Raw genomic sequence first — 17,456 nt, forward strand, 5'->3', positions numbered from 1 at the left:
TTTAAAGTGATTAGTCTCTCTATCTAAAGGTCTCTAGTAATCGTCAGCACCCATATTCTCGAGGAAATGTAGATGGCCTAAGTCTTATGCAAACGGTTCAGAAGGATTGGGACTAACAACACAATGATGTGTCTTAATAAGGCTATGAACACAAGGTCGAAAAACTTCAATTTCCACTTTACATCGCATCATGAAGGATGATAGAGGGATAATGCATTTGAAAACTAAAATTTATAAGTCATTATATTAGACTTATATTTTATCCTTATATTTTACTGAATGTGGTCTATACTAATTTTCTAGACTTGTAAGGATAAGTATTTAAGCATATATATATATATATATATATATATATATATATATATATAGTAGAAGACTATGGCTGCTAAGGTCCAAGGAAAAGAAGGCTTTAAGGCTAGAAGGTTTAAAATATAGCTTATAATACTTTCAAGCTTATAACTAAGCTTTTAAGGCTGAAAATTAGTAAGGCTTATAAGATTTAATTTATGTTTAAAAAAATTAAAAGCTTTAAGCTTATAAGGTTCATATATATGTTGGTAGGCTATTAAAAAAAAGGGGGCAGAAACATAATAGTGTTGGCTGAAGCTACACACATATTACTCAAGAATATATTCTTTCTCAAATATTGAGCATAAAAAATATAATAAATTTTATACCCATAACACCACTGAAACATGAATCTTTGTCCAAGTGCAAACAAACCATATACTCTTAAAAACTTAATTAAGAGTATTAGATAGAGAAATAATACAAAGAATAGAAAAGGTGAACGTAACACTTGAATGGAAATAACTTCATCACACTGGGTTCAATCTCCTCCCCCATGCATGAGGCTCCTCCACGATATGTGTGTTTTAATCATAGACCTTTAGCCAATAATAGAGTGCACCTACAAGATTAGGCTTTCCTTTTACAACATTGGCAAGGCACTTATCCTATTCACTCCTATGTGCTTTCCACCATAGACTTTATTAATGTGCACACACAATTTAAATGGCCTTGCCTATACACACAATGGGTAGATAAAATCTATACATCAAAATCATGGAGTAGTGCCATAAAATAATCATACGAAATAATAATTTGAGTGGACAAAAAATAGAATCCTCCACATGACACACACTTGCACTGCTCATTGATGTTGTAGGTTGTGTAACCTTTAAATAAATTAATCAAACTAAGGTGCTCTTTGTACAACCTTTAATAATTTGCTTACACATTTGACATAGGGGTTGGTTCTTGCACACAAATTACTTGAGCATATATTCTTTCTCAAATATCGAGCATCAAAAATATAATAAATTTAATACCCGTAGTCCTCCCGTTTTGAAGAGAAATTGTCCTCAATTGTGTAAAGAATTTAAACTCCATAAAAGTGAGGGAAAGTAAGACCCAAGTGTGGTGTACATACCCAATCAGGCCATCTCCTCTCATGAGTGTACCTTGTGTTAATTCCTTAAGGCGAGCCATCTCCTCCTATATCTAATAAAATCGCAATACCACATGGGGTTTGTCTAAACAAGGATTCATAAGAGGAGGGTAACTATTGGGGATCTTGTGAGAAAGACAAACGAAAAGTGTAAGAGACACTAAAAGGGAATGAGAGCATAACCGCATCCACAACCGCACGCCAATAAAGGAAGTTTGGAATTTCAAATTTCTCTATGCGGCTATAGAGGCACGGACAACTATGCAGCTAGCTGGGGGCACATGGCTATAACCGCATGCACTGCAGTAGTCTACAAAAAAATAGGGATAGAATGGGAGAGATGTGTCTCCACATCCCTCTCATTTTGTCCCCGTTTTTTTTTGGACATATAAAAACATTACAAATACAAAAAAAAAACAATTGCAATTTATATACACGAGCAAATGTCATTATATTGCATATATATTCTCCATCCCTAAAAAAAATTACATAAGTTAATTGAGCATGGATTTTACAAAAACTAAAAAGAAAACTAATTAAGTTAAATAATATTTATCTTCATCTTTAAGATCATCCTCGCCAAATCTTCCCCTCCACCCACCACCACCATTTGTACCAACACTTTCTTCAACATCATCTTCCTGTATTTAATAATAATGAAACAATGCAAAAAAGTTAGTGCTAAAGGAAAAACAACATAGGAATTGAGACCTCGGTAATATTGAAATTCAAGTTCAAAAGAATAGACTACTCACAAAGTCATATTTCCCCCGAGCTCGTTGGATATCGGCATCAATGTCCACTCCCAATTATTTCAGCCACTCCCAAGTCTCAACTTCACTGTGATGCTTGTGGTACCTATTCTCCCGATCATTTGGGGTGTGGTCTGCTAACCTTTTCTACAAAAAATTACAACATTAAGATATGAAATTCATGAGGAGAAATGAACTAAACTTAGTGATGCATAAGAAAGAGGAAACTTAAAAATCGTGTGATCCAAGTTGCCTTTCCTCCGGAACCATACTTTGTCGCACCATACTTTTATAATTGTCTTGCACATGCGCTGCCTTTTGCTGAGGGTATTGAGTATCCTCCCTAGCTTCTTTCTTTGCCTTCTTCCACTCCTTAACCAAACAATTAGTGGGCATTTATTTTCCTTCTCTAGTGCACCCCCTTGCACGAGACCTCCTATTATTGAGTATTTTTATGATGTGATCCCTAGCCCATTGGTTGGAAAAACATGTGTGTGTGTGTGTTGGATTCGGGAATCACTCATGCATGCATTGCACCACATACATGAAGTCTTTATCCTTTTGCTCCCCACATGGTTTGAAAGCATCTTTATAAGTTTGATTAACTACTTGATGGAAATTATAAATAACCCTCCACCCCATCTTAAGGTATGCCCTCCTCATCAAGGGTATAATAAAGCATACCATCCCCATAAACCTTGTTTGTCACGCTAACGACCAGTCGCTCACTTCCTCCAAAGCATCCATCACACCCATCCCCCACTACTAGATCGTCAACGGCTCTGAAAAGCCCTCGCACTATCACCACCTGAGTGGCATCATGAGGCTATTGCATGTAGAGAAGATGGCATGGCAAATTTGAGGGAGGTTTGTTGTGTGGAGGGGATAGGAGTAGGCCATGCTGTGGTAGGTAGAATCCAAAGAACGAGGAGTAGGCAAAGTGGAATGGAGAAGGGTAGGCAAAGCGGAAGTGAGAGGGGTAGTGAAGCTGGTAGGATACATGGAAATGGGTGATTGTGGAGATAGATGAACTCTCTGGTACATAGAAGCCAAGATTTATGCATAAATCTCATGTACACACTTTATGCATAAAGCCTTATGCATAAAAACATAACGCATAAGCATAAAGCCATAATGCATGATCCTTATACTTTATGTATAATGAAAAAACATGTTCCCAAGCACCCAATGGTGTACCATAAAACAAGTAAAGGAAGGGATTATTAAAGTCAAGTACTCTTACCTTGAGAAGAAGACAAGTTGAACTTGCATTGCAAAGTTGAGCTTATGTTGCAAAGCTAATCTACAAGTTTAAGCAAATATATATGTTATTAAAGCACATATGCATTAAGCTTATGCTTAAACTGTATGCACAAGCTTAATGCAAAAACTTTATGCACAAACTTAATGCAAAAGCTTTATGCATATTCTTAAAACTTATGCATTATCCATAAGCATAATCCATATGTGTAAAGCTTATGGTGCATAAAGCTTAATGTATAAGCTATATACCAAAAGGTGTATGCATAAAGCTTAATGCATAATCCATATGCATTAAGCTTAATGCATAATCCATATATATAAAGCATATGGTGCATAAAGCATAATGCATAAGCCATATGCATTAAGCTTTATGCCAAAAGGTGTATGCATAAGGCTTTTACATAAAACTTAAGCTTAAATCTTTATGCAAAAGCCTTATGCATTAAGCTTATGCATAAAGCTTAATGTAAAAGCCTTATGCATAAATCTTAATATATTCATTGAGCTTAATGCATTACGCTTAATACATAAGCCATATGCATAAAGCTTAAGCTTAGCATTTTACATTAAAACTTTATGGATACAGCTTAAGCCGTAGGCATAAGGCTTTATGCATATGGCTTATACATTCAGCTTTATGCATAAGATTTATAAACAAAGCTTATTCATAAAGTTTAAGCTTAAACCTTTATGTAAAAGCCTTATACATAAAGGTTTAAGCTTAAGCTTAAACCTTTATGTATTAAGCTTAAGCTTAAACCTTTATGTATAAGCTTATGCATAAAGGCTTACGCTTTATGCAAAAAGCTTATGCATAAAGGCTTACACTTTATGCAGAAAGCTTATGCATAAAGATTAATGCATAAGCATATGTATTAAGATTATGCTTAAACTTTATGCATAAGCTTTTACATAACGCCTTAATGCAAAGGTTTTATGCATAAGCTTTTACATAATGCCTTAATGCAAAGGTTTTATGCATAAGAAAAAGTATGCGTCACATGCATAAAGCTTTATAAATAAGGTTTTATGCACAAGCTTAAAGCATAAAGCCTTATGCTTAAGGTTTATGCATAAAGCCATAATGCATGAGCCTTATGCTTAAATATAAAAATGAATCTAATGCATAATGAAAAAAAAATCAATCTTACCTTGAAGAAGATAAGTTGAGTTTGTGTTGTGAAGTTGAGCTTACAGGTCGAGCATCAATCTACAAGTTTACGAAAATATATAGTAAACGAATACGCATAACCTTTTACATAAAACTTTATGCATTAAACTTATGCACTAGCTTTTTTTATAAATTTATGGATAAACCATTTTACCAAAAGTACGCAAGACTTTCACGGTTGTAAAGAAGAGTTTCTTTTGAGTGAGGAATTAAGAAGGATGTATTATAGCATGCCCATCAATGCTTAGTCTACCAAAAGATGAAGGCCGAAAGAACAAACAATAAAAGTTGCATCCCCTAGGCATCCCACAGATAAAGTGGGAATGTATAAGTATGGAATTTATCATGGGGTTGCCTTCAGTGAATGTGTGGTATGACTCCATCCTAGTAGTGGTGGTGGATTGATCTAACAAAGGTTGATTCGAGTGAAAAAACCTGTACTGCACTTGATGTTGCTAAAGTATTTTTGAAGAAAATATTAAGATTGCATGGGTTACCTAGAAGGATTATAAGCCATGGAGATGCTAAGTTTACATCTCGATTATGGACCACATTTTTTAAAGACGTGGGTACCTCTATGGATCCCTGTTCTACTTATTTATCCATCATTCAAAAACTGGTGGTGGAGATAAATAGGGTAAACTAGGTGATCAAGGATATCCTTTGAGCACTTTGTAGAGAAGAACCCAATAGATGGATTATTTTTTACATTTTTTGGAGTTTTCTTATAACACCTCCTATCATTGAAGCATTGGGATGAATCCATTTAAGGCACCATATGGATACGATTGCCTGATGTCTTCAAATTGGTTTAACCCACCACAACCACTAATCAGAGTCAAAGTGTCAAGGCAGATGGATAATAAAATGTAATCTATAAAGGAGAGTGGAAGTGTTAAGGCAAATGGATCATAAAATGTAATCTATAAAGGAGAGTGGAAGTGTCAAGGCAAATGGATCATTAGATACTGAATGAGACAGATCATCGAATGCAATCTATAAAGAAGGACATAAAAGCTTCCCAGGATAGAAAAGGCCGTATGTCGATCTAAAGAGATCTAATAGGAAGTTTAATGAAGGTGACATGGTTTTCCTTTACATACAACCTAAGAGAATTTCTCTCTCCTCGGAATGTATAAGAAATTTTCACCCAAATACTATGGACCATATGTGATCACATAGAGGGTTGAGGATCAAGATTATGAACTTTTACTTCCCCCCATACATGAGAATCCAAAATGACTTCTATATTATTTTGCTAAAGAGGTATATTATATATCTTAGGCATATTTTGAATGATGATCAAGTTGTTTTGCAAGTTCAAGGACAAGTAAAATTGGAAATAGATGCAATTTTGGACATTAGAGAAAAGCCTCCTAGAAGCAGGATCTTAAAGGAGTATCTAGTCAAGTGGAAAATTTTACCAACCAAAGATGCCACTTGCAAGAAAGAGGAAGAATTAAGTCCTCATGATATGAGGACTTGTCAAATTTTTTAGATAGACTTTACTTTACTGTATAGGTTTGTGTCAAAAGTCCATTGTGCCTAATAATACCTCCAAGTTAATTTCCAAAAGTCTTTATCAGAGTGCCCTGCAAGCCTAGCCATTAGCCTCTCAAACTCCTTAACAAAGGTTTCTACATCACATGATATAGGCAAACATTGGGCAATCCATGTAGATAGACTTTGATGCAAATCCACAAGAAAATGGCTTAAAGAACTCACCAAGAATTTGGAACTCTTCCTAGCAAGATTGCCAAAATTTGTGACAAGAGAAAATTTTGGAACTTGTTAGTGTACATTGAGTCATAAAGGTCCACAGTGGGGTAAAACCCTAGTGAAAGTGTTAGGGGTATGTGCAAGAAAATAGAATATTCTGACACACACCACAAAAACTACACTTGTATATAGACATAACACACTCAGTACCTTTGTATTGCATAGTCATCCAACCCTTAATGTGCAAGTAAGTAGAATACTCCAACACACACCACAAAAATGACACTTGTATATAGACATAACATGCTCATATACCTTTGTATTGCATAATCATCAAACCCTTAATAATCCCACTATGTTATAAAGATCCATACACTCATGTATAAGCTCGAAGGCCCACTATCTATAGAGAAAACATATGCCATGTGGAGCCCAAGCAAACCACCCATGTCAACACTCTTAAAGTCTTAGAGCATGTGTGTAACATCCATATAACCTCTTTTATAAGAGGACATGGAAGCCACTAAGCATGCATATGACCTTGATTAATAGACATGCAACTTCTAGGCATAGTTTCCCAAAGCTCCACCACACCATGAGCTTTCACCCACTTCTACTCTTTGTAAGCTAGATTTTGCAACTCCTCAAAGAGATCCCATGCACACATACTACTCAATCTCGACACACTACTCTCCATTTCACATAAAATGCTCACTAGTTAGATCTTACATATAGCAACACCTCGATAATGACCTTCTTATCTTAGCTTCTTCCCATTCTACACATGCTTATCTTTATTATCCCACACCACAAAAAGACTCTCCCAGAGCTACATGTTGCTCTTACATATTGCTTCAATTCTCTTCCACTATATATAGGCTAGCAAGCCAAATGGGCAAGAACTCAACCCACCCTAAAACATAATTTACACAATCACCTTCTCCTTGCCTATTTGTGATGTAAAAGCTAGTAGCATCTTCTCTCTCTTTTTGTGTACCTTTTGGTGATGTGTCTATATGTGTAGTACCTCTCCTCGCAGCCAACCTCTCAAGCTTCTTCTCAAACTTCGTAGTTGCCTAATGCCTACACCTAGAAGATATATTGCTGCTTCTAATGGGTACCTCCATTCTCTCCTACATGATCACCTTCTCATGTAATTACATGGTCCTTATGGATCTTACTCCACCCCATCTAAGTAAACCTTCCTTTGCTTACCATTCTGATGAACGTGAGGATGAAGTGCACATGGAAGGATTATCGAGCACCCCACCTAAGTAAACCTTCCTTTGCTTGCCATTCTCATGAATGTGAGGATGAAGTGCACCTTTTAAGCTCATCCATATTACATTCTATTTATTTCAAGTGTCCTTAAAAAGAGGTTGTTCTGTGCAATTGAAAAAAAAGCTGGCCAACACCTCCTCAAAGCTCACTTATTCTAGATGCATGGCATTTGGATGTCCCAAAGTGTGCCACCACTTTCACATGTACTATGAGGACCCCACCCCTAATGAATGAGAGTAAATTTGATAGTGGAAGACAATCATAAAGGGTGGAGTACTTCACTAACATTGTCTCAATAAATAGCTACTCAGTATCACCTCATATGAGATACTGCAAGAAGGCTTTGTCAAGAAATGCAAGGGGATTACTACAAGTTCTATTTATCTAAACTTATGTAGCTAGAATCAATCATTTTTTCCCATTAATTCTCATAAGTAGGACTAATAAGCGGCTCCTTGAGGCTCAACTTGTGGTGCGCCATACTCCTCGATTAATGAAGATAACTACTCTAATTTTCTACAAATCCTATTTTTTAATGCTTTGGTCAATTCCTGGAGTCCCTTTCTCTCATCTCATAAATCTTGGTTTCCTTAATCACTTATTTCTTAGATTGTGTGACTAAGCCTAACCACATCCGACCTAATGGTTAGCCAACCACTTGATTGCTTAATCATAAAATATGAGTGTTAGATCTTTTGGTTTGGTTTGTACTCGGGTACAAGGGAATTATACTACCTAAGCCCCATAGCTCGATACTAGGTAGTCATGCAAGAAGACAAAGGCACACTAAACTTCTTGAAAGAATTATAATATTAAGCATTTAGTTTAAAAAAATGAAAGCATAATTGTGGCAATCATAAACAATACTCTGATTTAAGTTCCACAAAACCTATTAGATGCACTAGGTAGTCATGCAAGAAGACAAAGGCACACTAAACTTCTTGAAAGAATTATAATATTAAGCATTTAGTTTAAAAAAATGAAAGCATAATTGTGGCAATCATAAACAATACTCTGATTTAAGTTCCACAAAACCTATTAGATGCACTAGGCTTTCACCCCATCCAATCTGTAGATAATCCTTCTAAGGTATCTGGGAATTTTGGCCACACGTAGCCCATAGAATTCTAGTCTCAAATCACTAGGAAGAGTATATCTAGTATGCATGCTCTAAAAACCTAGTCTCATAATCTTTGCAATGGTAAAAAGAAAGGCCCAGAGATAATTCTCTACATTGGCATTACCCAAGAAATCCATAGACCCTTACACTAGCTTAATATCACCCATGGATTTGATGAACCTTGCATTGGCACAACAAAACTGAAGCATGGACCCCCATCCTCTCGAGTTTGGTTAGGACTTGAAAGACCTTCATGTGAACTCCTCCATAGATTCGGCAACATAATTGCTTGTGAGCATTGAGGTATCGTCCGTGTCACAAGGGATATATGTACACCATAGCACTATATCATAAGCAATAAAATAGAAAACAATGCACACATGATTCAAGCAACCTCATAACATGCATCTAATCATAGCTAGGAGCAATAAACCAATCTACTCAGATAAAACACTTGGCCTTTTTCTGGTGGTTTCTCTTATCCAATCCAATATCTTCCCCATCAAGGTCTCTAATGATTTCTGATCAATAATTTCTCATAACATTAAACTATCCTTTAATCTTAATCCATCTGGTTTCAAAGGTGTAAACTCCTTATTCCACCTGTAACCATTTCCAAATTAAACCTAATCTCTCAATACTAAGCCTTGATCTTTGATCTCATTTATCAAGGGTCATCCATCTGGTTTCAAAGGTGTAAACTCCTTATTCCACCTGTAACCATTTCCAAATTAAACCTAATCTCTCAATACTAAGCCTTGATCTTTGATCTCATTTATCAAGGGTCATCCATTCTTAATCTTAAAACACTTAAATGGGCCATGTATTCATTTAAATTTGTAAATTGTTCTAGGATCTTTTCATTTATAATTTCTCTCTCTAGATCCTTTCGAAAAATCTAATCATCTTCTCTCTCTAAAACCTTGAGGACTTTAGTTAATAAAAAAAGGAGATTCTTATGCTCATAAATAATTCTCTCTCTAAAACATGAGGACTCTAGTTAATCAAAAAGGAGATTCCTATAATCATAAGTAATTCTCTTTAATTAAAATTAATCTATAGTTAAACTTACCTCTTTCTTATTTCACCTCAAAACTAGGTTAATCTTACTTTCTCTCACTATAAATACCCCTTCTTAGAACTTAATCTTAAGGGTCATCTCTCTATATTTTTGCATGTAAATTTCCTTAATCTTACCAAAAATTTCACCTATACATATCGTTAATCTTGATTTGTCTAATTTAATTTATGTACAACTAAGTATAATAGATTTTTATATACCTCTTTTTTCTCAATTTAGCATTGTGTACAATGTGCACCTAAGGCACATCCATTAATTATTTATCTAATACCCTAACTTTTGACTTTTACGGGTTTCGTAAACCTAATTAGAACCCATATAACTCTAATTTTTATTATCCCTTCTATAGTATAAAAATCAAAACTAGGCCTTCATTTAATATATATCTAACATTTTAACCTAAGGTAGCTAGTTAATTTAATGTAAAACCAACCTTAGTCTAGGTAAAATATTAAAACTCAATCTTCTAAACTATAGTTTTAACATAGTTCTACCTAGAATAACTTCTTCCAAGGTTATAGCATACGTTAAATTAATTTAAATGAGTTTCTACACCTTAGACTATCTCTGCACACAATTCCCAGAGCTTAAGGGTCACACATCTATTGAATAAAAAGCTATAATAAAATATTATACAGTAATTCTAACTCTCTAGAATAATATAGTGAACTATTCAATTAAAAAAAGAAAAGAATTGATCAACTTTATAGTCATTTAGTTGTATATGTGTTGCTCTCTTGATAAAGGATATGTGAAATTTAACAAATACATTAAATTGAATCTCTGTAATACTTACAGAGATTCAATATTTGAAAAGAATAGAATTTATTTAAAAGTAATAGAAAACAAGAAGAAAAGTTACCAATTATATAAATTTATTTGAAAGTAATAGAAAACAAGAAGAAAATTTACCAATTATATAAATTTATGACAATTTGAAAACATAGGCCAATTCTTGTAGGATGCTTTAATTTGAATATGACTTATTACAATAGTGGTGTAGGATATTCTCTTTCCCGCTTCAAATCCATGAGTTTTTCTTCTTGAAAATAGGGCCTTGGGAATATCCAAATAGTATGTGGACTAATAATTATACTTACATCATGTACTTGTACTACTATGTAGGTACTTGATTATAATAAGAAATAAGCAAAATAGCATCATAAAAGCATCCTAAACACTCTTCTAGCAAGCATGGGAATTTGAATGAGAGAGGGCCCTATCTGTACAAAAATTTAGCTTCAACTAACTCCTACATGCATGTAAAAGCATGCAGTTGCATGGATTTCGTTGAATTGGACCATTCCTTTAGTTAAGTAGTCCACTCTTTGCTCATTCAAGCATGGTTGAGCTACTTTGAGATTTCCACATTGCCTCTTTATACCTTATTTTAATATTTGAATAAATTGACCTTTAGCCCCTTTTCTACTTGACCAGGCCCATTTTAACCATTTTTTATTTTTTTTTCTACTTGACCATGTTCATTTTTAACCATTCCCAACACGTCTTTTTTAATTATTTTCTACTTGACCATGCCCATTTTTAATATTTCATGTTTTTAGGCTTCGACCTTAGCAATTCTTTACCAAGTTACACATTAATTATTTTCTACTTGACCATGCCTATTTTTAATTTATTTTCTAGGTTCTAATGAATTTAATTAATTTTCTTGGCCAATGTTTGTATACATACATATGTATACATGTGTATATGCATGGTAAAATTCAGAGGGATTAATTTCTCAATAACATCTAATGTGAACATTTTGCTTTCATTATTTTTCTTTTTATCAAAATTTATGTGCTTATTTATAGGATTACATAATTTACATATGCACTTGGTTGTCACATATATCACCATTGTGCACATGTGCACATTTTACACATCTTTACATAATTAGGCCTTCCCCTTTCACGCTTAAAATTTCTATAATTAAAACAAAAACCATATGAGTTATGATTATAGGTTTTAGAATATAGTAAGCTTTACATTGCAAAGTTTCATATAGTTGAGATTAGGGATAATCATCATGTCGATTAACATGCAATTAGCAAGAAACCATACATAATGCCTAAGTGATTTAATCTTTCACCAAAGGATGGAAATAGCCTTACATAAGCCAAGGTTTGAAAGCCATGAGGCTCCAAGAGTCAAGAGATCAAAAGATATCAAAAGGTACAATAGTAGTCCATGAGCCCCCTTTTATACTTGAGCCCATGACCAAGGTCCTAAACCTAATCTAAAGTTGTTGCTTCATTACAAATCATCCCCTTCTATAACGATTTCGTCCTCAAAATCAAAGGGTGGTCGTGTAAAAAAATCAAACACAAAGGCTATATAGAATAACCAAAAAGTCACACCCATGGCATAGTGTCGCTGTTGTGGTGGAAGACCCAAATATAAATACAATAGTCATATGACCCCCATGGTCAAATGGAAAGGATACGAGACTCTCGTCGATGATGAGGCTAGTCAGGTATCCTCTAGGATCAATTGGAAAAGATACTAGTGTTGCCCCCGAAGATGAGGTAATCCATGCAAGTGTGACCACATAGACGAAATGTAAATCCAAACCATGTAGGCTCCAAAGCAATGGCTCTCAAACCACTTGGATCGAATGGAAAATGTAGAGAGCCAATGTTAGTGTTGTGTGGCTGGATCCTCCTAGATCAAATGGAAAATGTAGAGAGCCAATGTCAGTGTCATGGTTGGCCAACCATGTTGGATCAAATGGATACTCACCCATGTCGATGACGTATCTTGCTATATCTCCGCCTGGGTCAATGTCAGTGTCATGGTTGGCCAATCATGTTGGATCAAATGGATACTCACCCATGTCGATGACATATCCTCCTAGATCAAATGGAAAATGTAGAGAGCCAATGTCAGTGTCATGGTTGGCCAATCACGTTGGATCAAATGGATACTCACCCATGTCGATGACGTATCTTGCTATATCTTCGCCTGGGTCAAATGGATATCTGAAGTGTAGACCATTTAACCATGGAATAAATGTGTGACCACCTGGATCGAGAAGAAAGTATCCAAGCTCCTCGTCCAAAGTGAAATGGCCACTAGAAATATCATCAAATCCATGGTCCAAATAACTTCTTAGGTGAAATATGGATGTGATGCATATGAATCTACATAATGTGCTACACATAATTAGATACCATGCATCGCAAATGATATATACTGTATCCAAAGGTAAATGTCATGGCTCCAAAGAAAATAGGATCATGTCAACACCTGTAGAAGCCAAAAGAACATATCTCAAGGTCGGCATCATGCGAGGGTAAGACGGAACCAATGCTGTCATCCCATGTAGCATCACTTCAAAAGTCAAAGACATGATCCACTACATCAATAGGTATATGGGCATGAGCCAAATCATGGAGTACCTCCTCATGTGCAAAACCCTCTATGGGTGTATGATGATCCGGGATATTTATACAATCATCATCAGAGCATCATCATAGTCATCACTGAAAAATGAAGAGGTATCCTCACATGAAAGATAAATGGTATCATCTCCTAAATCGTCATCAATGGCATCCCCAAGGCCTCTAAGGTCATCCTTATAAACATGGTCTATCTTCATTAATGATGCCCCTATGTGACCTATATCACATGATAAATCTATCTCCAACAATATAGGATCTAAGGAGATGTCTAGATCAAATGCAAATCTCTCAAGATCTATGCCATATGATCTACTATGGAAACGATCAATATGCATAATCCTACAACGATATCTCAAATCAATGAAATCATCACTAGTCTCATGCACTATCCTTGATTGCTCAAATACATGAATTGAACGCTGTTAGGAATGCTATGAATACTAGGAGTAGTGTTTGTATCAATGATATCTCCACGAATACTAGGAGTAGTGTTTGTATCAATGATATCTCCACGAATAGAAATCCTAAAAGAATAGCCTGATGCATCTAACACTAGGAACTCAGGTCTATGCTCATAGGTGTCTCTATCACCCATATGCGGAGTATCACGAACCTCAAGTGTGCTAATGGATACATCACTAATCAAATGTTCATTGTCTTCTAGAATGTCACCATGATCAACTAGAGTGTCCACATGATTCGTAAGAAAGACGATAGGCATAGAAATGTCGGTATTTTCGTTGTTGCCATCTCTATCCTTGAGATCATGCCCACATGATCTGACTCACACACATCACTATCACATATATCATCAGCATGTGCATATGTGTCAGTGGCATCATGTGCACGTATATCACTATGATCATGTGCATATGCGTGTGATACATCAACGTCATCATGTGTGTGTGTACAATACAACAACATTCTCATCATCCCCATCATAATACAATGAAAGAGTTGGTCTAAGTAAATGAGAATCAATGAGCTGATGGCTACCCGATGTTAGGTGTGAGTCGTAGAAGCTGTTAAGGCCCATGCGAACACCACTCCGCAATAGCAGCCAAAGTGTAAGCATGCTTGATACGCGTCCTCCAAGGATCCAATCTTGTCATGCCATAACTCACCAAATATATCCCATGAATGATCACCATGATCATCATCACCCATATAATCATCTATGGCTACATCACAAACATCATCATCATCCTTAGAAGTATATGTGTCGGTGTAGTCTACGTCCTCATTAGAAACATAATCACAATGAAGCGAGAGTGTGGGAAACTCAATCAAGTCACCAAAAGAAGAATCATCCCACACAAACAAGATTGAACCATCTGTGTCGATGTAACCAATCAATGAAGTGATGAAATCATTGTGTGTGTAGATCACGTAGACCATCCTGGCACACATATCTCCTCCTCATCGAACAAATGTCGAAAATGACTAGGCATCAAATTGTGAATCTTGAACATCCAATATTGGTATGAATATGTTGCCTCATGAATATGCTGCTTCGCTAATCCTAACCTCACCGAAGCTAAATTGGAGAACCAGAGTCTAAGGCTAGTGAAGCCCTAGACTCGCCACTTTCCATTGACGAGTGTAAACTTCCTCACTACCCTTATCAATCTTTTCTGTCAGGTCTAGTGCCAATCTTTATTATTCATTTTTTTGATATCCAAGCCTTGTGCATGGTGGTTTTTCTTATAATTCAAGATTTGTTTGTGATTTTAACTATTCAAGGTTTTATATCACTTTAAAAAAAGTTGAGTTTATAAATGACTATATAAGACATTGCCATCATAGTAGTTTCATTATAAGTCTTTTTAAGTTTTGAAACTCTTTTCCTAGATCATTTTCTTACCTACTTAGTATCCTTGTAGTTGTGGTGTGACCATAAACTCTAGCTTCCTATAATTCCTTCAAAGGATAGATCTTGCCAACAAGGAGAATGAATTCTCACTGATCTTTTGTAGAAAGTTCGATGTGCAACAAACTATGATGTTGCACACACTGATTTGTTTCACGAGATCTGTGAGTACTTTGGAGACCATCATAAAGCCCATCTGTGTATAGTCGATTTTGTGCGATTTTGGAGATTTGTGAGTACTTTGGATTCTACAAAAGTTTGAGAAGATTTTATGAGCAATTGTCTCTTACAAAACACTGCACGCTTAGCATTGAGGAAGTCTTGGATCTAGGAATCAACAATATAGGCAATGTAGGGACAAGCTTCTTGTCATGTGACTTCTTCCTACATGATTTTAAAGAAAAGGGAGGTTCAGTCCTCAATGGGAGGGAACTCCTAAAAGTAGCCCACATGGTTCAAGATGTAGAGATGGTGGAGGTACATGAGGTCTTAGACTTAAAAAATAAATGGGCCCTATTGCTTTTATCTTTCAAGAGAAACAAGCGATGGAAAAAGAACATGTGTTGGAGGAGGAGGAGGAGGAGGTCAAAGAGCTTCTCCTCCTAGAACTCAACATTACACTCTTAAACCCTATCATCATTCTGTATAGGCAAGAGCTTGATGATATTCAAAAGGCCATGGGCCTTAGCAAAAGGATGATGCATTCATTGTCCATCCTCGCCAACACAGAAGGTCAACTTCAAATTTTGACCACAGTGACAATACTTCACCAAGTCCTTGGAGTACCTGTCACTTCACCAAGTCCTTTTGGAGTACCTCTCATATGCGACCCACCACTCTATGGAGGAGACAATCGCTTCCATCCTCCTTGCAATAAAAAATTAAGAGTTTTTCTATAATCAAGTGAAAACCTATTGGCATGAAAGCTCCTATACTAAACCACAATATGTGTTAAGAAGCATCAACACAGCAAGCTGCAAGTCATTGAAAAAGATAGACATAGTGGTAATTTTTTCTCCCAAGCCTTCCATGTATACATTGTTACATCTCTTAAAGTAAGGGTGATTGTCTGTAGGTGTCTTTAAAGGCCTATTGACTCCTTTACAACAAGGGAGGGAGGCACATGAGAGGCATTTGGAAGGGAGGATGTTGCTCTCAAGCACTACCTTAAAGATCACTCCTTTACAACAAGGGAGGGAGGCACATGAGAGGCATTTGGAAGGGAGGATGTTGCTCTCAAGCACTACCTTAAAGATGACAGCCACCTTCCGTGTTGCAACTCATACATGTGGACTACACTAACCAACCATGTAACACTAATCACATAGTTGAAATGTAACACTAATCACATAGTTGAAGAGCTTCTAAAGTGCAAAGCACAAAGCAAAGTCCTTTGCAAAGAAGGTATCACCAAAAATGACAACAAGGTATTGTTCGTACTTAGGAGCTCATCCCTCTTTTGTATTTGTAGTGTTACTACCACAGTCCTCTCAAGATGTGCCTATGCTATGGCTGTTCGGAATTCCAACCCATGCTAAACACGTGACAAAGTTCAAGCCGCAGGAACTTCCCCTTCCAGCTTTACAAAATGACAAACTGTCATGTCAGTAAACAATATTATAATCTCCTAACGCTCCGAAAAAACTGTCAGGAGTGGGATTTGAACCCACGCCCTTTCGGACCAGTACCTGAAACTGGCGCCTTAGACCGCTCGGCCATCCTGACTCGATGCACGACATAGCCACACTCACACATTATGTATGTTCTAATTTCCATAACCCTTATGTAACAAGACACCATATGACTCAATGGGTCCGCACAACCCATCCGGTGCCCCTATAATCCTCGATTCTCTTGCTCTGTTGTGCAACTCGTCCACAACATCAAAGAACAAGGAATAGGCTATAAAGGGTCGAGGTGTATTTGGGACAAAAGAGAAGAAAATAAGAGGAACGAATCTTGAGATTTGAAAGGTGGTATTTGGGACAAGAGAGAGAAAAAGAGATTCCTTTGTAACGACATTATGAGAGATATTTTTCATCCATGAAAAAAGAGTGAACATTGAAAAGGTGTTTAATCATTGTAGTGTCGAATGTTATGGGACGCATTAGTACTGCCAAAGGCTTGCTAACCCATCGTCCTAGTATTTGCTTAAGCTTCATCTTGTGTAAGGATCTCCTCTTTTGTGCGGTCTTTTAGCTCAAAAGAACTTTACTATTTGCTTAAGCTTCGTCATGTGTGTGGATCTCCTCTTTTGTAAGGAAGTCTTTCCCTTACTTTTACTCTTTTCCTTACTCTTATCCTCATAACAATTATTTCTCTCTTGAACCTTGGACTTTTGTACA

At 36.2% G+C, this 17,456-nt stretch overlaps 1 non-coding gene across 1 annotated transcript; it reads right to left on the reverse strand.

Moving 5' to 3' along the window:
* Positions 1-16,756: 16,756 nt before the first annotated feature.
* TRNAL-CAG (transfer RNA leucine (anticodon CAG)) lies at positions 16,757-16,836 on the reverse strand. The gene has a single exon. It is a non-coding gene; the product is annotated as a tRNA-Leu (tRNA).
* Positions 16,837-17,456: the final 620 nt, after the last annotated feature.

Source organism: Cibotium barometz, chromosome 20 (assembly GCF_041138505.1).
Source record: "Cibotium barometz isolate CiBa-2024 chromosome 20, ASM4113850v1, whole genome shotgun sequence".
Classification (NCBI taxonomy): domain Eukaryota; kingdom Viridiplantae; phylum Streptophyta; class Polypodiopsida; order Cyatheales; family Cibotiaceae; genus Cibotium; species Cibotium barometz.